At 39.5% G+C, this 20,174-nt stretch overlaps 1 protein-coding gene and 1 long non-coding RNA gene across 6 annotated transcripts in view; one reads left to right on the plus strand and one right to left on the minus strand.

Annotated features, from left to right (window-relative positions):
• Positions 1 to 418: 418 nt before the first annotated feature.
• Positions 419 to 17,153, minus strand: LOC102016779. The gene is made up of 3 exons (XR_262828.2): positions 16,970 to 17,153; positions 6,229 to 6,354; positions 419 to 569 (listed from the first exon to the last, which is right to left on the minus strand). It is a non-coding gene; the product is annotated as an uncharacterized LOC102016779 (long non-coding RNA).
• Positions 17,154 to 17,189: 36 nt separating this feature from the next.
• Positions 17,190 to 20,174, plus strand: part of Hormad2 (HORMA domain containing 2) — a 153,536-nt gene continuing 150,551 nt past the window's right edge. Inside the window, exon 1 of one of the 5 annotated variants that reach the window (XM_005396242.2) lies at positions 17,190 to 17,739. The gene's annotated coding sequence lies outside the window, so the exon portion shown is untranslated. The remainder of the gene's footprint in view (positions 17,740 to 20,174) is intronic. The other 4 variants (XM_005396241.2, XM_005396240.2, XM_005396243.2 and 1 more) reach the window with 4 other exon arrangements.

Raw genomic sequence — 20,174 nt, forward strand, 5'->3', positions numbered from 1 at the left:
AAATGTTCTTAATTTTAACTAGGTCCAATTTATCAATTTTCTTTTGCAGTTTAGTTAATTTTGTGATAAAATTAAACTATTTTTACCTACTCCAACCCAATATCGTGAAAATATTTGCCTATTTTTTATTTGGATGTTTAATTGTTTTAGTTTTTGAATATAGGTCCTGAACACACTTAAAAACAATTTTTTTGTGTAGTTTAAATTAAGGATCAGGGTTTCTGATTTTCCCTATTCATACCATTGTTCCAGCAGTATGTATCAAACTACTATCTCTCCCTAGGTAATTACAAAGGCATCTTTGATGTAAATCAAGAAGTCTGTGATTTTGATTTCCCTGGTTTCAGTTCTCTGCACTCAGCTTCAGTCTAAAAATATTAAACGTAAGATTCTAGACATAAACAATAAGTTTTCAATTAATAATGTTTAATATCATTCTGAGTAGTGGCGTGAAATCTTGCACCATCCCATTCCATCTTGTGCAGAACACGAATCATCCCTTTGTCCAGTGTATCAATGTTGTATACTCTCCAATCCATTAGCAGCTGTCTCAGCAGACCACTGTTGCACTGTCAAAGTACTTGTGTTAATAACAGCCTCAAAGCAGAAGAGGGATGGTGCAAAGAAGGTACCAGAGCATAAAGATGGAATGACAGATGTGGCAATATTGTAGGGCATACAGGAAAAAAAACAGTACTGATGCTCCTTGATTCACAATGGGGTTATGCCCTTATAAAACCATCGAAGGTAAAAGTAAAAAACGTATTTAATACACCTAACCTACCAAACAGCGTAGCTTAATACATAGTATACTGCATAGTATCATTGTTTATCCTTGTGATTATGTGGCTGGCTGGGAGCTGGGGTTCAGTTCTAATGCCTAGCATTCAGAGACACAGTGCTGTCATGCAATCTCTATTCCAGGAAAAGGTTAAAATTTAAGCTATGATTTCTACTGAACGCATATTATTTTGCACTATCGTATAAGCAAAATGTTGTAGGCTGAACCACCATTAACTTGGGGACTATATCAGATTGAGGACTATATCAGATTGAGGACTATCTACAGTTTCAGACATTCATTGGGGGTCTTGGAACATATCTCTTGGGAATGGTATGGGATAACTGTACTTGAAGATGTAGTGCTAGACAATTTCTTCTGTTCCAGTGTTCTGTTTGTCTATCCTAGCTTCAGAAGTACTCTATTTTTTTTTTTTTTGAGACGGGGTGTTGCTGTATAGTTCAGACTAGCTATGTAGCCCAAGCTGGCCTAGAACTCACAGTGATCCTCCTGCCTCAGCCTCACAAGTGCTGGGATTACAGGCATGTGCCACCATGTGCACCAGACTTTCATTTTAATTTTTTTTGCAAAGTACTTTATTTTAATTTTTAACTTTATAATAAACCTTGATGTCTTGTTAAGATTTATTTTTTGTATTTTACTTCCTTTGTATACCCATAATGTACTCTGGCTTAGTCACTGTTAAAAATATAAAGGTGCCAGGTATTGTGGTACACACTTGTAACCCCAACAATCTGAGAGGCTGAGGCAGACAGATTATAAGTTTGATTCTAGCCTGGGCAACTTAGTGACTTAATGAGATATTCTCTCAAAATAAAATTTAGAAAGGGCTGGGGGTATAGCTCAGTGCAAAGGGCTTAGGTCTAATCCTTAATACTAAGAAAAAAAAAAAAGATATCAAGATGTCTGGAGACTAAAAGATTTGAAAGCTGCTGATTTCTCAAAAAGAAGCCCAGGGTCAAATATCAGTTCCAACCACTTATTAGCTGAATGAGGCTGGGGATTTAGCTCAGTGGCAAAGCGCCTGCCTGGCAAGCGCAAGGTCATGAGTTCGGTTCCTGGTACCGGAGAAAAACCAAAAAAAAAAAAAAAAAGAGATGTAGCTGAATGACCTTGGCAAATAATTTAAATTTCTATGGCTCCATTTCCTCATCTCTAAATTGGGACAATAATAGCCCCAATAATTTAAGAGGGCTGTACTTGTCAAATATTAAGTATTATAAAAATGTTTCTGTATTTATTAAATAAGGTAGGCATATATATTTTAAAATAATATTAAGTCAAAGAACACAAAATTTAAAGAATTGGACAGGAAACACTGAAGCTTTTGACAATCTCAGGATACCCAGAATCCAGTGTATCAGCTTCATTTAAACATAAAAACATACCAAGTAATAAATATAAAAAATCCATTGTATTTCTCTATACTAGCAATGAATTACTGAAAGTTGAAATTTAAAAAAAATCACATTTACAAGGCATCAATCAACATGAAATATCTAGAGATTAATTAAATAGAACATGTGTAAAACCTGCATAATGAAAACCACAAAATATTGCTGAGAGAAATTAAAGATGATTTAAATACACAGGTGGATACTCCAAGTTCATAGATTAAAAGACTCTGTAACTGTTAAGACATTAATTCTTCCCAATTGATCTAGAGATCCAATGAAAACCCAGTCAACACCCCCGAATCCCAGCAGATGATTTTGTACAGATTGACAAGTTGATTCGAAAATTAGTATGGAAAGCAAAGAACCCAGAAAAACCAAAACAATCTAAAAAAAAAAAAAAAAAAAAGAATGAAATCGGAGAAACCAAACTACCATATTTTTAGGACTTAGGATAAAGTTATGGTAATTAAGATTAGAAAAAGCATAAAGATACACATATGGATTAATGGAACTGGATCTAAAAGCCAGAAACAGACTCAGTTCCTCAAAAGTATGGACTTCAGCACTATGCTCTGTTTCTGTTTAAGCATCCATTGGGGGGTGGTCATAGAAAAATGTGTTAAATGAGAGTTGTAAGTCGCACATGCAAAGCTCATTAGTTTTCTACAAAGGTGGCGGTGTAATTCAATGGGACTCCTGCATGGTGGCACACGTCTGTAATCCCAGCACTCTGGAGGCTGAGGCAGGAGGATCTTTACAAGTTCAAGACCAGCCTGGGCTACAAAGTGAGCTCAAGGTCAGCCTGAATTGCATAGGGAGACCCTGTCTCAAAAAGACAAAAAAAAAGAAAAAAAAAATTCAGTGGGAGAAAGGAAAGTCTTTTGAATAAATGGTGCTAGAACAACAGGCTATCCAATAGGTGTGAAAATAAACCTCAACCCTTAACTTATATCCTAGACAAAAATTAATTTAACATGGGTCACTGAGCAAAATATGAGTGCTAAAAGTGTAATTACTTATAAGCTGTTATGATTTGGGTCTAGAATGTTCCCCTCAAACTTCATGTGTTCAAAGACGGGGCTTCTGGAAGGCGATTGGGTCCTGGCGGCTCTAGGTGATTTGCTGTCGGGAGGCAGGGCCAGGTTGGAAGAGGTGTGTCCCTGGGGGCATGACCCGGAGGGAATCTCTCCCTCCCAGGCTCCTCCCCTCTCCCTGCTTCTGGATCACCAGGACATGAGCAGTTTTCCTCTGCCCAGGCTCTTGCACCTTGCTGCCTACCATGCGAGGACTGCAACTTCTCAAACGGGAGCCAGAATAAACCTTTCCTCCATTGAATTGTGGGTGTAGGGTAATGTGTCTCAGCGACGAGGAAAGCGATTAAGACAGAAGGGAAACCGATTTTCTGACCTTGAGTTAGGCAAAGACTTCTCAGGAGAGAAAACAATGACCATCAAGCTAGGAATGTAGGTACAATGCTTGCCTAGTATGTTCAAGGTCCTACGTTCAATCCCCAATACTGCAAAAACAAAACAAAATGTTAGCCGGTAACAACATTAGTAAATTGGACTTCCTCAAAATTAGAAACTGTGCATCAAAAGACCCTCAAGAAAATGAAAATATAAGCCACAGACTGGGAAATAATAGTTGTAAAACACATTTAGAATCAAGTTCTTGTATCCAGAACATGTAAAGAACGCCTAAAGTTCCATGATAAAATAAATACCCCAAATAACAAATGGATAAGAAATCTGAACATATACCTTGCAAAAAAAGAATAAGAAACATGAAAAGATGCTCAACTTTACTATTCACTAGGCAAATACCAATTAAAACTACAGGAACGTATCACTATACACTTAGTAGATGGCTAAAATTAAAAAATATTGACAACGCTAAATAGAGGTAAGGATGAATGACAACTGAAAATCTGATATATTGCTAATAATAATATAAAATGGTAAGACCATTTGGAAAAAAATTAGGAATCTCATATATATACTCTTCCATATAATGCAGCAATCTTACTTTTAAGTATATATCTAAGAAAAATGAAAACATACCCACTTAGCACCTAAAAGTGAATTTTCACATTTAATTCATGATACCCCTAAGCTGGAAACAACTCACACGTCTTAGTTACTTTCTCATCACTAGGACAAAATACCTGATACCCACAAGTTAAAGGAGAAAAGGCTTATTTTAGCTCACAGTTCATAGATGTTTCAGTCCACCGTCAGCAGACTCTAATGCAGGAAAGCATGCAGAGGGACATGGGAGAAGAGAAACAGTTCATGGCATGGTAGGCAGCCAGCGGAGTGACTTCCTTCTCTCTCTTTTTATTCCATCTAAGCTACAAGCCTACTGACTGGTGCCATCCACGCCCAAGGCTGGGTCTTCCCTTTTTTGGTAAATCCATCACCCGTACCCAGAACTATGCTAAACCAATCAGTGAACTAACCCAGTAACACACACCCACTACCCAGTATCACACACCCATGATCCAGTCACTTCCCAAAAGCCCCACCTACATGTGCATGAGGCTGGAGGGGGGATCTAGATATAAGCCATAACATCAAACAAATTGTGGCACATGTGTACAATAGGATACTATTCAACAATGAAGGAACAAACTACTGAAACATGTAACAACATGAATGCTTCTCAAAAAACAATGTATTGAGTTAAAAAAGGAGGACACAAAAGAATTCATATCCTATAACTCCATTTATACGATGTACTGAAAAGGAAAAAAAAATATTGTGTCATAAAACAGATCAGAGGCTTCCAGGAACTGGAGGTGGAGAAAAAAGAATTGACCATAAAGGAATGGAAATTTTTTTCTTTTTGAGACAAGGTTTCACTACGAGTTCAGGCTGGCCTTGAACTCACTTTGTAGTCCAGGTTAGCCTTGAACTCACAGCAATCCTCCTGCCTCAGCCTCCCGAGTGCTGGGATTACAGGCATGCGCCCAGCAAGAAATGGAATTTTTAAGTGTGATAGAAATGTTCTATGTTATGATGTGACAGAAGTTACATAAATATATCAATTTGTCAAAACTAACATAGCTATGTATTTATAATGGGTACATTTTATAAATACCTCAATAGACCCGACTTGTAAAAACTAAATCCAAGATATTTCTCTTGAGGGCCCACACTCTATTTTCTTTGAGTGTATACTTTAAATTCTGCCTAATAAACCTCTTTATGCTTCTCAAACTAACTTCAAAAATCAGAGATAGCCATTACCTTACAAAGTTACTCTCTTTAAGTATGGCCTCATATAGAATGCAGAAGAATAAGATTTATACTAGTCCTTGCTTTATGTAGTTTCACTTTCAATGGTCAACTGTGGTTTGAAACTATTAAGTGGAAAATTCCAGAAATAAACAACTCATAAGTTGTAAGTTGCACATCATTCTGAGCAGTGTGATGAAATCTTGCACCATCTGCTCCATTTTTCTGGGGACATGAATCATCCCTTTGTCCAGAGTTACCCCTGTTTTATGTGCTACCCATGTCTTAATCACTTAATAGGCATCTTATTTATCAGATTAACTTGTCATATCATAGTGGCTTATGTTTTTGTTGCATAGTGCTTCTGTTTAAGTGATCCTTATGTTACTTAATAGCCTCAAAGCATAGCAGTAATACCAGCAATTTGGATATGACAAAGATATGCCATAAAGTGATTACCTTCAGCACAAAGATAGGAGTTCTTGACTTCAAAAGTAAAGGAGAAAATCATATGTTGATAATTGCTAAGCTCTATATAGTAAGTCTGACTCTTCTATCTGTAAAAATTGTGAAGACAGGAAAATAAATTCATTTTAGTTTTGCTATTACAAAAGTAATGACTATAATGCATGATAATTTCCCCATCAGGTCAACCTTGAACCTAAACATTGAATTTGATTAGGTTCTCATCCAACTCAGTTTGTGACCCAAATTGGGGAAAGAATCACGTTTGCGAACTGAGGTACCACTGTATTTAGTTAAGATGGAAAATGCATTAAATTATGAGATTCACCTGGGGAGGCAGCTCAGCGATAGGGCACTTGTCCAGCATGCGTGGGGCTCTTGGTTCAGTCCTCATTAGCGAGGGGAAAAAAAGTATAGGCTTCAGCACTACGCACTGTTTCTGTTTAAGCATCCACTGGGGGGTCATAGAAAAATGTGTTAAATGAGAGAAATTAGAAGCAACAAGAAAAAAAAGGAATACTGCCTATATATATATATATGATTTTTATCACTTAGATTTAGAGGGCTGGAGAGGTCTATGCTAAGGTTGCAGCCCAAGGCATGAACTTCTTTTTACCTCTGAATCCCTGCAAATGCCTTAGTGCTTAGCAAATGATAGGAATTCACTGAAGTTTGTTAGAAATGAATTTATGCTCTAAGTACCGAAAGACATGTGGCCTAATTATTGCAGTGGGTTTGGCAGAGGGGCTAACTCAACATGAATGGTTTGAACTGTGGGTCAATTGTACCCAAGATTCAGTAATTTATTAGAAGGATTCATAGGATTTGGAAAAAGCTGTTGTACTCAGTTATGGTTTATTATAACAAAAGGAATACAAATTAGAATCATCAAGGGGAAAAGATACACAGGGTAAAACCCAGGAGAAATCAGACACAAGCCTCTCCTTGTCCTCTGTTCATCTCGCAGATAGTACTTAATTTCTCAGCAATGATATGCAAAGTGCCCCTACCCAGGGAAGCTCACTTGAGCCTCAGTGTCCAGTATTTTTACTAGAGGTCAAACACATGGGCATGTACCTTCTCTATAAATTACCTTAGTTATTTTCAGCCACATAGAAGTCAAAAATAGGTCTTTGCTCTAAATCACAGTTTGCATAATCTATAAGGCCAAACTGAGAAAATGTAGCTCAAGGCCTCTGGTATACAAACACACTTACCAGATAAGATATGCCCAGCTATGAAGCTGACTCAAAGTCAGACAAGACAGAAACCAGTGCTTTGGAAGTTCCCCCAGAAAGCCGGAACATTGGACATATAGTCCACTCTTCTCTTTCCCTCCCAAAAGAACAGCCAAGCACTGGGCATCTTTTTCTGATCACACTAAGCTGGCCTAAGTCCTTAGGTGGAGAGGTATCACATACAAAACCCATAGCTTCTTGGTTTCAGTGCAGTAGTTCTTGTCTTTACACTTACTTGCCTGGTTACTGTGACTTTCTAACTGGTTTGGAGTTCCCTTAGATTTTTGAACTATATATTGTGGTTGAGTCGGTGTCTCCATATGGGAATAAACTCTATGGCTTCCTTTTCCACCAGCTTGTGGCCTCACTCTAGATTCTTAAAACTTTTTGAGTGGTGGGATGTTTGATAATCTCATGAAAGCTGTGAAACTTTTACCTGGAAAAAATGCATGCACGTAAAATATAAGATATAAATTTTGGGAGTGTTATACACCCTCATATACACAGATAAATATATACCTATTCATATATCCTGTCTTTAAAATCTGGATGTATTCTATTTAATTAAAAATTAATTCATCAAGTTTGGGTCACTCAAAACTTGCTCATCAACCGCTCTGACTTTGAGTGCAGAGAGATACCTCTTGGATCCCTCTGCAGACCTTGGATAACGGAGAACAAAGGAGAGTCTAGGTCTGTGATGGCAAACCTTCCAGAGACCGAGTGCCAAACAGCAACCCAAAACCCACTTATTTATTGCAAAGTGCCAACACTGTAATTAAACCTGAACGCTGAGGTTTTCACTTAGAAAAAATAGCTCATACATTAACATCTTTTGTCTTAAAAGAAAAACACAGTATCAGCTTTCAAATGATACAAACGGCAAGTATTGAAAGGTAAAAGTTTGCATTTGGTGTGCTTTTGCATAATTAATGTGATCTTTGCTGTTGTATGCATGCTGATAGTTTGTCAAACCTTAGCTTATACTTGGCATTCGCTTGAGAGAAATACACAGATCAAGTCATCTGTTAGTCTGTTTCTTGTATCAGAATTGATATAATTCACAGCAGAAAACAGCCGCTCACGAGCATAAGATGATCCAAACAAAGTAAGGAAAGCAGTACCAAGTGCTTTCATTGACTTAAAATTATTTGGCAGAGAATTCCAAACTTTAAGGATTTTCAGAACTACTAACTATGCTGTAAAAAAAAAAAAAAAAAAGAAAGAAAGAATAAAAGGAAATAACTGAAAAGGGGGCTGGGGATTTAGTTCAGTGGTACAGCACCTGCCTGGCAAGTGCAAGGTCATGAGTTTGATTCCTGGTACTGGAGAAAAACAAAACAAAACAAAACAAAACAAAAGAATAACTGTGCTGTCCTTTGTCATCCTTTCACACTCTATCATCTCTACTTTCACAAGCGTTGCCTGTAAGTGATAGAATTCATTTTTCCAGATAGAGCTTTCTTAAAATTCCAATAGCTCCCATTTCCAGATTTCCAAAACCTAACAAAGGTAAGCAGAAAAGATCAAGTTCTTAAAATTTGGCTGGAGAAATAACACAGGGTTGTTTCCACCTTACCAAACTGCAAAAATCTGTTACTAAATTCTCTTCTGCAGCTGCTACAATGCTAGAAAATTCCTTGTAGATTTCCTGATGGCTTGTCTGCAAATGTTGCATACTTTTCTACATGCATTTTTAGATTTGGGAAATATTTCAGCTGCCTGCTTTCAAGATCGGGGTGCCTTGGCTCACATGCCAACAGGGAGGGTTCTGCATGCCTGCTGTGGCACATGTATCACAGGTTTGCCATCACTAGCCCAGGTGGTGGTTTTGGGAAGACCAGAGAACCTGCAGTATTACAGACAAATGCCAGGGAGGATAGAAAATTAAGAGTACCTGAAAAAACTTTCTAACTGGAAAATTGCATGTATAAGCTCAGAGAAATGCACCCCAGAAAAGATTTGGGAGGCCCACACTATCTTTAATTTGGTTCATTGGTGAAGGTCTGTAAATACCAGAAGAAGTGTTTGTTTTTTCAAATGCCCATATCCCAGCAGAAAATGAGAAGGCTGATGAAGAACCAGGAAAATGTGGCTCAAAGGACTCAAAACTCCAGAAATGGATCCTAAAGAAACAGAGATCCATTTAGTCACCTGACAAAAAATTGAAAAGAATTATCTTAAAGGAGCTCAAACAAGCTATAAGAGGACAAAGACAACTAAAGGAAACTAGAATAACAGTGCGTGAATAAAATGGCAATATTAACATAGACATAGAAACTATAAAAAAGGATCAAACAGAAATTTTAGCATGGAAGACTATGATAACTAAAGTGAAAATTTTACTAGAGGAGTTTAATAGCAGATTTTATTAAGCAGAAGACTCAGTAAATTCAAAGACAAGTAATTTAAAATGATCAAGACAGAGGAACAAAAAAGAAAAATGAATGGATAAAAGTGAAGAAACCTTAAGAGAATTATAGAAAACTATCAAACAGATGAATACATGGGTTATGGAACTCCTGGAGGGAAAAGAGAAATAAATAATGGCCTAAACTTTCCAAATCTGAAAAGAAAAATGGACATTCAAATTGAAGAAGGCCCAAAGGACTTCAAGTAAATCTGTACCAGAGTTGTCATAATCAAGCAAAAGGGAAAGTGTGCACACCTGTAATCCCAGCATTCGGGAGGCTGAGGCAGGAGGATGGCTGAGTTGGAGGCCAGCCTAGGCTACATAGTGAGTTCAAGGACAACCTGGGCTATATAGCAAGAGTCTGCCTCAAAAAACAAAAGCAAAATCAAGACAAAAGTGAAAGTCAAGGAAAGAATGTTGAAAGCAACAAGAAAAAAGCAACTCATCACATACAAAGTTCTGTAAGAGTATCAGTGGCTTTCTCAATAGAAAAATTACAGACCAGCCGGGGATATAGCTCAGCAGCACAGCGCCTGCCTGGCAAGCGCAAGGTCGTGAGTTTGATTCCTGGTACAAAAAAAAAAAAAAAAGAAAGAAAGAAAAATTACAGACCAAAAAGGAATGCATGATGTGAGGACTTCATCAGAATTAAAACCTTTGGGGCTGGGAGTGTAGCTCAGTGATCAGTGCTTGCCTAGCATACCAAGCCCTGAGTTTGATCCTCAGCGCTACAAAAACAAAGAAGCAAATGAATAAAAATATTTATGCTTCAAAGTGAGGTAGGGGGCTGGGGATTTAGCTCAGCGGCAAAGCGCTTGCCTGGCAAGCGCAAGGTCGTGAGTTCGGTTCCTGGTACCGGAGAAAAACCAAAAAAAAAAAAAATAAAAAAATAAAAAAAAAATAAAAACAAAGTGAGGTAGGGCAGAAGAAGTAACAGGTATGTAGAAACGAGACAAGGAAAATCGTATCTTAAAATTGTACTTTTAGGAAGTCTGCAGCTTCTGAGACTCAGCCACAATTATCCAAAGTGATCCATATCAGCTTTCCTTCCTTAAATTATAGGCTCCAGACCCACTACACTCAAAATTCCTCAGGAATACTGAAAGTCTGTAAATTGGCTTAATTGAGAAAGTAAAGTGCAGGAATCTGATCCTAAGATAAAGTGACAGGTTGAGAGAATCCAAAAAATGTTGAAATTCCCTATTTAAAAAAAAACAAACAACAAACCAACTGTGACCATATCTGAAAAATGGGCTAGTACCCTTCTCAGGGGCTGGGCCACCTTTTCCCAGTGTTTCTACCCCTTCAAGAGAAGGATAAATGCTCCTTCTCCCAGGAAATAATGTGCCTCTCTCTTGGGGGCTTACACCATACTTCTTTAAGTATGTACTAAAATTTCTGCCTAAAAAACCATTCCTCTACTGATGTGTCCCAAAAATTGTTTTTCTATGACTGCAGTCAGCAAACCTGTGAGCCCATTCTATGTTTAGTGTGGGTTAGGTCTACTATCTCAGCTTCAAGTATCTCCTCGGACCCTGTCCAGTGACATTTTCTGGTGACAAAAGGATACCATCAAGAAAGTGAAGACAACCCACAGGATGGGAGGAAATATTTGAAAACCATGTATCTGATAAGACCCTTGTGTCCAGAATTTATAAAAAAACTCTTACAATGCAACAAGAAAAAGATAAACCACCCAGTTTAAAAGTGCTTTTCAGTTTGGTAGTTCCTAAAAAAGTTAAACAAAGAGTTACCATATGATCCAGCAAGTCTACTCCTAGTATAAATCCAAAAGAAATGAAGAAAAGATCTATCTACACAAAAATTTAGGCCAGGTGTGGTGGCGCACGCCTGTAATCCTAACACTCGGGTGGCTGAGGCAGGAGTCTTGAATTTGTTACAAGTTCAAGACCAGCCTGGGCTACAAAGTGAGCTCAAGGCCAGCCTGAACTGCATAGCGAGGCCCTGTTTCAAAAAAACAAAAAAAGAAAAAAAGAAAACACACAAAAACTTGTACATGAAGGTGCATAACAGGTTATCCTTAATAGCAAAATGGTAGAAGCAACCCAAACATCCGTTGATTGATAGGTATATAGAAAAACGGCAACATAAAACAATATTATTCAGCTATAAAAAGGAGTATATGTGACAGCATACATGAGTATTATACTAAGTGCAAGAAAACAGGCACAAAAGCCATATTTTTGTGAAGTCATATTTTATAGGAAGTATTCAGAACAGGAAGTCCATAGAGACAGAAAGTAAAGGAGTGGTTGATAGCACCTAAGAGAGGGAGAAATGAGAAATGACTGCTAGTAAGCATAGGTTTCTTTTAGGGGTAGTGAAAATTTTACAGAATTAAGTAGTGATGATGGTTGCTCAACTGTGTGAATATATTAAATAGTGACTAGCACACCTTAAAGTGTAAAAAAAATTTTTTTGAACTCACTATGGTATGCAGCCCAAGCTGGCCTTGAACTTTTCCTGCCTCAGCCTCCCCAGTGCTGGGATTATAGGCATGTGCCTCCATGCCCAGATAAAGTGGTAAATTTTATGCATACATCAATAAAATAAATATAAAAATATAAATATATATTCAGTATATACACTAGAATAAAAAGTTAACACATGAAAAGATAATGGTTTCAATGCAGGATGAATGAAAAAAATAATAAAATGGTTGACAGAAGTGGGAGTTGCAACGTTTCTTTTTAAGGATCAATCCTGTTTCCTTGGAAGATTGGCAAGAATGGCACCGAAGCCTTTAAATTCCTTTAAGGAAGGAATGGCTTCGGTGCTTGTCGCTGAGAATGGCTTCTCTTAGGTGCTATCAACCACTCCTTTACTTTCTGTCTCTATGGACTTCCTGTTCTGAATACTTCCTATAAAATATGGCTTCACAAAAATATGGCTTTTGTGCCTATTTTCTTGCACTTAGTATAATACTCATGTATGTTGTCACATATACTCCTTTTTATAGCTGAGTAATATTGTTTTATGTTGCCGTTTTTCTATATATCTATCAATCAGTGGACATTTGGGTTGCTTCTACCATTTTGCTGTTAATTTGAACATACCCCAGTCAATCACTTGGGTAGTATTTAGGATTCTTCCACTGACATAAGTATTCTTTTAACATGTATTTACTGAACATGGCTTATGTCTATATACCCTTCAACAAAAAGGGGTGTTGTCCACAAGTTAGTGATAAGTAGAGACACTTGATTCTCCCAGTGTCTTTTAAGGCAGTGAAATTTTCTGTGACTGAGGTTATCATAGTCCCTTGAACCTTTAAGAATGTGGCTTCCACAAAAATCTGCCTTCCTGAAAGGAGGAGAGCTTCCTTATGTGTAAGTTCCTGCAAACCTCTAAATGATGCCTTCTTGCAATTCTCTTTTTCCCTTCCATTGTTCAAAGCCAGGTAGCTGATTTTTCTACAAGGTCTTACACTGTCCAGCTATTTAACCTTTCTCGGGGCTGGGGATTTAGCTCAGCAGCAAAAGCGCCTGCCTGGCAAGCGCAAGGTCGTGAGTTCGGTTCCCGGTACCGGAGAAAAACCAAAAAAAAACCAAAAAACAAAAAAAACAAAAAACCTTTCTCTTGTGTGGTGGATTGACAACTAGTGGTCAGCTTGTAACACCCAGCTGAACTGAATCATTGCAGCGATGGATATGAGAGGCCCACCTGAGGATTGTTGCCAAAAGCATCAGAGGCAGAACTGGAGAAGAAGAGAGGCTGTGGGGAGCTGTTAGAAGCTATAAGGAGCTGTTGGTTCTCTTGGAGGAGCTCATCATGCTGGCTTTCCTGATGAACTTGGCTGTTCTCATCTTCCAAGGACCTCGGGGCCTTGTCGCTGAGAATGGCTTGGGTTCACTTTGGGGGAGCTCTGGTCCTCACTTTCAGCATTGCTTCCTGGCTCTGGAGGGGGAGATGGTGCACTTCTCAGTCTCCTGGAGAAGCTTGTCGCACTGGCTTTCCTGATGGGAACTCCGCTTTCCTCATCATCAGAGGAGCTGGAGACCTCACTGTTCCTGAGGATGGCTGTGGTACTTTTTGGGGGAGCTCTGGTTCTTATTTTGAGCATTGCTTCCTGGCTACAGTTCATATCCCTCAGCCTGCTAGCACAGATCCTTCATCCTGCTGGCACAGACTTTCTAGATTCCACCACTGACCTTTGGGCCTTCCCAGCACAGATCTGTGCAACAGGCCTGCATGAGATATTGTCATGGGCTCTAGGCCTCCAGTTGGACTCGTGGGAGGCATTGTTATGGGCTCTAGGTCCTCAGCTGGATTCACGCAGGACATTATTGTGGGATCCAGGCCTCTCAACTGCATTCTTTGGTTTTTAGTGTGTGGACAGATTTCCTCTACTCTCTTTGTATATGATTCTGTGGGTGACTATTATAAATAATCTTATAAAATATGTGTCCTGTATTATATTGTTCCCCTTGCAAAACCCCAAACTACAACACATTGTTATGAAGGAAATTTGTTTTTGTTTGGTTGTTTTATTAGAAGAGATGTTAGAAATCCTTGCTTCATATTTCTTGTATTGTGGTATTTGGTTTATGATAAGAATTCTGCCTTAAATTAGGGACCTCTCAGAGATCATTAATGTTTACACATTTAATTAATCATTTGGTTACTAAAAATTAAAGAAAGAAAAATGCTTCCATAGAGCTGAAGCTGCAGTATGGTCTCAGGAGTTCATTTTTGATAACTGTCATTTTTCAAGCACTAAGAAAATGTGCAAAGTAAAGCCCTCAATATATGGGCGGTTAGTAATATGGTGAATTTTGAGCATATTGTCTTAGATCTCTGTGCAGATGTTCCATGTAGCAATCATGGGAAATCAGTTTAAAATCTATTTCTTTTGAACTTTTTCTGTTAAGTGATAATTATTAAGAAATATAATATCATTTTACATGTCACCAGAACTACATATTCAGCAGAACATACAACCGAGTAGCCAAACAACATTTCTATGATGTTTGAGAATTCGGTATCTTCCTTGACACCATTTCTTAGTCTGGGCACTTATGCAAGCAGCAGCCTGTCACTTACAGCCTCTGTCATTTCCCGTTTCAGTTCATTAAACCTTAGACTTTCCCAGAAGCACACAACCCACATGGAGATCCTCTGCCGGACAGAAAAGACCAATCTAAAGGAGGTAGAAATTGATGTTCAACTCTAAGGGGGCATGAAGGCCACAATAAATTGCCACCTACACAGGGAATTTTATTTTGTAGGTTGACAGTGTGTGGGCAGAAGCAGCACTAGTTTATGTTCAGACCTCATAGTTGGGAGCTTACTTCATATTGACTGGATTCTGTTTGACTGCCAAAGGATAGATAAATTTCAGAAGCTGTATCAAGTTGGCAACATTTTATCTTGCTTTTTTTCCCTTAAATATAGCCTAAAGAAGTTATCAATATAGTCAGTTTACATACACAGGCCTCATTCAAAACCTCAGCTCTCTACATGGTTTTATTTCTTATTCTCTGATTTGCCACAAAAATCGTGAAAAGAATTAAACTTATGAACCAAGGTACAAGTACAATAGTTTGTACTGCAAATTCTAGGACTTCAGAATCACATTCATAAATACACTTACCCCAAGCCAGGGATAGTGGCACACATCTAAAATCCCAGCACTCAGGAGGCTGAGGCAGGAGGACTGTTGGGAGATTGAGGCCAGGCTGGGCTACAAAGTGAGTTCATGGTCAACCTGCACTACATAGTGAGACCCTGTCTCAAAAAAACAAACAAAAAACCCCAAACCAACTAACAAACAAAAACAAAACCAAAAACCAATAACTACAGCAATAGCAGAAAAATTGTTTGAATTTCATATCACACATTTGAGTTCATTAGGCTATTATCCCCAGGGCTGGATTTAACCAAAGAGTACAAGCTCAAAAGTTGACAAGAAGCAAGTCTTTGGCTTGGGATTTCTATGTTTGAGTTGTAAATCGGGTTCACAGAAAAGTAATCAGGAAATAGCCTGGCTGGAGACAAGAAAGCTCCTTGAGATGAGAGATGTGAGACCATGGGCTGCGCTTGTGACTTAGTCTCTTAACAAGCTTAGGGACCTTGAGCAAATTACTTAAACTCTCATTTGTAAAGGAACAGTCTTTGATGATTTCTAAAGCGCCCCCCCCCCAGCACTACTCATTTTTAGTTGTTGAACATTTTTCCTTAAGTCATTGATTAGTTCAATTAATTATCTATTTGAATACCTTCAGTGAACATAATAGAAGTAAAATTAACAGCTCTTTCCCTCAAGGAATTGATAACCCAGTGGGAAAGGTGAGAGGTTTATCCATATGGTAGTATAGAGACAAGGAGGGATGCTCATTTGTCCATCCGGGTTCTAAACAGAAGTCACAAGGGGCCTAGAGAGAAAGGAGCAGGGAAAATAGTACAAGAAACTCCTGAGAAGCAACTGGGAGAAAGAGAGGTAATTTATTGTTTCAGCCCACAAATGTTTACTGAGTGCCCAGTGTGTGCCAGGCACTGAGAGGAGTCCTGGGGATCTTGGGTTGGTAACTCAGCCAGGGTAGGCCTCTGGTGAAGCTTATTCACAGTCTGGTGGTGCAGAAAGAACAGGTGAACAAAGCAATGAAATCCAGATTGAGGAAATTTTGTGAAGGAAGAAAACAATAAAAAGTAAGAGAGAGTAAGTGCTTGTGAGTGGGATGGACTGCCCTTAGTAAAGGGCAGAAGGGGAAGGTCTTTGGATCCGGGGGCAGTTGACAGAGGTCAAACTAGTGGCAGATGACAACTAGGACAGCCAGGACAGAGGGGCTGGTGATCCAGATAGGGGAGCAGGTTAAAGCTGAGGCTGGAAAGAGCTGGTTCAAAAGACCATCTGTGTGGCTGGAACTTAAAAAGCAGTTACTTTTGGAAAGTATGTGATCAAAGCAGCACTCAACTGGAAGTGATTTTGCCCCTCAGGGGATATTTGGCAAAGTATGGAGACGGGTTTTTTGTTTATTTTTTGGACAGTTGACAGTACTGGAGAAAAAACCCAGAGCCTTACATGTGCTAGGCAAGCATCCTACTGTTGAGCTACACCCCCAATCCTCAGAGACAGTTTTGATTGTGCCGACTTGGGCGGGGGTGGGGTGGGTGTAAAATATTATTGCTGAGGCTGAGAAAACCCACACTAAAGGAGTTTTGCAGCCCAAATCGTGGTTTTAGGCATTATATTCTAAACTCGAGTTGTCACTACTTTGAATATATGTATTTTTTTCTTTCCCTGCAGGAACTAAAGAACAGGTGTCAAGCGGCCCATTCTTTCATCCACTCTCCTGGAATCCCATTGGAGAGGTTTGGGGAACTTCAGGAACCTTTAAAAAGCTTCACAAGGCACTAAATCTGTACTCAGACACGTGGGAAAGAATCAGAGGACATACACAAGGGGCTGCTCCCCGGGCTTGTCTCTGCGAAGGGACTGAAACAGGCGCAAGAGAAGAATATACTCATGTTTGCGGTGTAACGGGCCCACGAGTAGGGGAGAGGTGGGAGATGCCCTGGAGCCCTGCAAAGCTCTGTCCTCTGGACCGGAACTCGCCCTCTGGTGACGCCGGGGCCCTTCAGGTTCTAGCCTCCCCTCCCCCACAACGCCCTGCACTGGCCTCGGGTCTCCCTGGGACCACCTGGTCCGCCCTAGCTCCGCGGGTCTTCAGGGGCTCATCTCGGCCGGCAAGAGCCTTCTGAGGAAGCCCACGAGCGGGTTGTCCTCATCTATAAGCTGCCCAGACAGGGATGCCCCTGGCTTTGCTTCCCCTAGTTCCCAAGTGGGCCGCGAGCCCCGACGCAGGTCCCTCTGGCCCAGCGGCGCAGCTGGAACCCTCGCCAGGGTGGGAGAGGTGCGAGGGAGGCGGACTGGAAGCAGGGCACGCCTGGGGCCTCCCAACTGCTGCTCGCTCTTTGCATATTCATGAGTCCCAACAGCGAGGCCAGCCACCCCGGGCTATCCTTGGAGACATAATGAATTATTCATAAGAGGTATCTGGCCCCGCCCAGGAAGGGCTCCTTGATTATTCATGAGCCCCGTGGCAGTTGGAAAAGTCCGTTGGGTTCTGGTGAGAACAAGGCGTCGACCAGCCGAGGTGAGCGCTGTCCAGAGGTGAGATCTCTGGAGGAAAGGGCGTTTGGGTGTTGTTGGTTCTTTGGTCTTCAGGTTAGGAGTTATTTTTTTCTTTTCTTTTTACTTGATACTTTAGGATTAGTTTGAAAGTATTTTTGCCAGGGTCAAAAGTATATTGGGGAAAAGGGAAAAACCTGAGGCTGAGGAAGACCCAGGGGAGGCTCTAGATATCCCCACCCCACCCCGCCCAATTTTACACACACCAACCAACCAACAAAACAGAATAAAAGCTAGGTAGCTTTAAGATTTAGTTTTGTGGAAATGGAGGAGTCAAGCTTGATGAGATAGACGCAGCCATGTTTAGCTGCCAGCTGGTTTGTCAGGAGGATTGTCAGGCAGGCATCTGTGTACTGGAAAGAGTTGTATGTGGAGCCTTTGGGGTTTGTATTACCTGGGTCGGGTTTTCTGCAGCCATTGACGTATTCTGCCATAATCAATACCTGGTACAGACCAAGAGACAAGAGAAGTGGCGCTGAGTCCCCCTGGGATGACGTGGGCTCCCCTTCTACCTTACGAAGGATTTGCCATTTAATCTTTGTGGACTTTAGTTCCCTTAAGTATTACAAAGCAGGGAGTGTCTTGAAACTCAAGATTAGCCAGTCACCATAATGTGTTCAGCCACTGGGCGGGTTGTGCTATCCATCTTTTGCTCACTTGGTGAGAATGAAGTAAAAGCATGGTTCTTGCCCTTACATGGGTTTTAAATCTCATTAGGATGATAATCTAATTTCTTCTTCATTGGACCATAAATCTCTTGAGACGGGAACCATATTTTACATTTTATAATCCTGCACAATGCCTGGCACATTGTAGTTGCCTGGTAAATGTTGAATGAATGAATCACTGAATTAGCATGAAAAAGATATTTAAAAATCAAAACAGCATGAACAAATTCCCAATTAATGCACTGGAAACCACTTTCCCTGAGTGAGCAGAGAGTAGTGGAATTATCAGGGCCAAATGGAATTTGTTAAAGCAGTGAATAATAATTTATTGATGCAAGCTCTGTGAAAGGTTTAAGTAACAGGGGAACTCTGGTAAATGAAATTCCTTGCTGAGCTTCACTTTCCTTTTCTTTATAGTTTTATGTTTTACATTTAAATGTATGATCCATTATGAATTAATATTTATATGGCATGATATGTAGGGTTGAGATGCTTTTCTTTCTCTCTTTTCCTTCATTTCTCCCTTCTTTCCCTTCCCCCTTTCTGTTATTTGAGCACCACTTGTTAAAAAGATTATTCTTTTTCCCTTGAATTGGCTTCCCTTTTTTTTTTAATGAAGGGGTTGGATTAGTGGTAGAGGATATCTCTGCCCTCTTCCAGCTTTCTGAATCTTTTGAACCCACTTATGCTGACATGCACTGTCTTTGGGTAGTCACCTTTCCTATCATACATATGTAAGGAAGGTCATCTAGTTGCATTTCAGAATTCAGCTATTGGATATTATTCACTTGATAGAAATGAAATTTTCTTGTGAAAAATATGGTTTTGGAAGATTGGGAAAGATGGGTAGAGAACCATAGTGATTCAAAGACTATTAACTTTGAACGAACATAGACTTTGGCTTTTGCTTCACTTGGCATGCCCTGCCTCCCCCAAGGTAGAAAGGGTGGCTTAGGTCTTAAGAAAACAGCATCCAGTTAATCTTTATCTAAATTTTGGATTCATACCTAGAAAGGGTTGAAAAAAAAAAAAGGTAATTGTACCACCATTTAAAACAGAACATTTGAGATATAAGTCAAGAGGTAAGCCTGGAGTGAATTTTTTTTCAGAAACCACATGGAATTCTTGCCTCTTTTTAGAAAGATCATAATCCTTGTTACAGTGTCACAGAGAGGACATATCAAACATTAGAGTGAATGATATTGATGCGCTCTGAAGTTTCAGGTGTTTGTGGATTCAATATGCAAGTAAATGCATAAGCAAAAGACATTTGAAAGTGAGAGCTCTATTCTTAAAATCTATAGTTATAAAAGCTCCTCTAGCTTTTAGATTTTGAATCAGGACAAACCGATGGGGAAAAAAATAAAGCTATTCTCTGAGAGTGCATGATCTCTGAAGTCATATCTCCTGGGGCTGTCTCCTGGTGAGCTTTCAAAATTAAGCAGGGTTTGTACTTGAATAGGAGAGCTCCCCAAAACACTTGCTCAAACGGAAAAACAACAGTAGCAAAAGAATAGTTAGAGGTTGAAATGGGCCTTGTTATTTTGAAAAAACAATTTGGGTCTTTTTACCTTCCTAAAGCAAGCTTAGTCTAGAACACCAGAAAAAGATCTTATCATGGTTAAGAACAAGCAAACAAGTCAGCCCAACAAGTAGAGAGGCACTTGTAGCACATCATGTTAGAGGAATCGAAAGGACGTTTTATTTTGGAGAGTCAGTCTAGAAAAACTGTTGCACTGTGAGTTAAACTTCTTGCATTTTTAAGTCTCAATTCTGCTGCTAAGTGGCTGGCTGACCCTGGGT

The sequence above is a fragment of the Chinchilla lanigera genome, unplaced genomic scaffold (assembly GCF_000276665.1).
Source record: "Chinchilla lanigera isolate Chin_1 unplaced genomic scaffold, ChiLan1.0 scaffold00054, whole genome shotgun sequence".
NCBI lineage: Eukaryota > Metazoa > Chordata > Mammalia > Rodentia > Chinchillidae > Chinchilla > Chinchilla lanigera.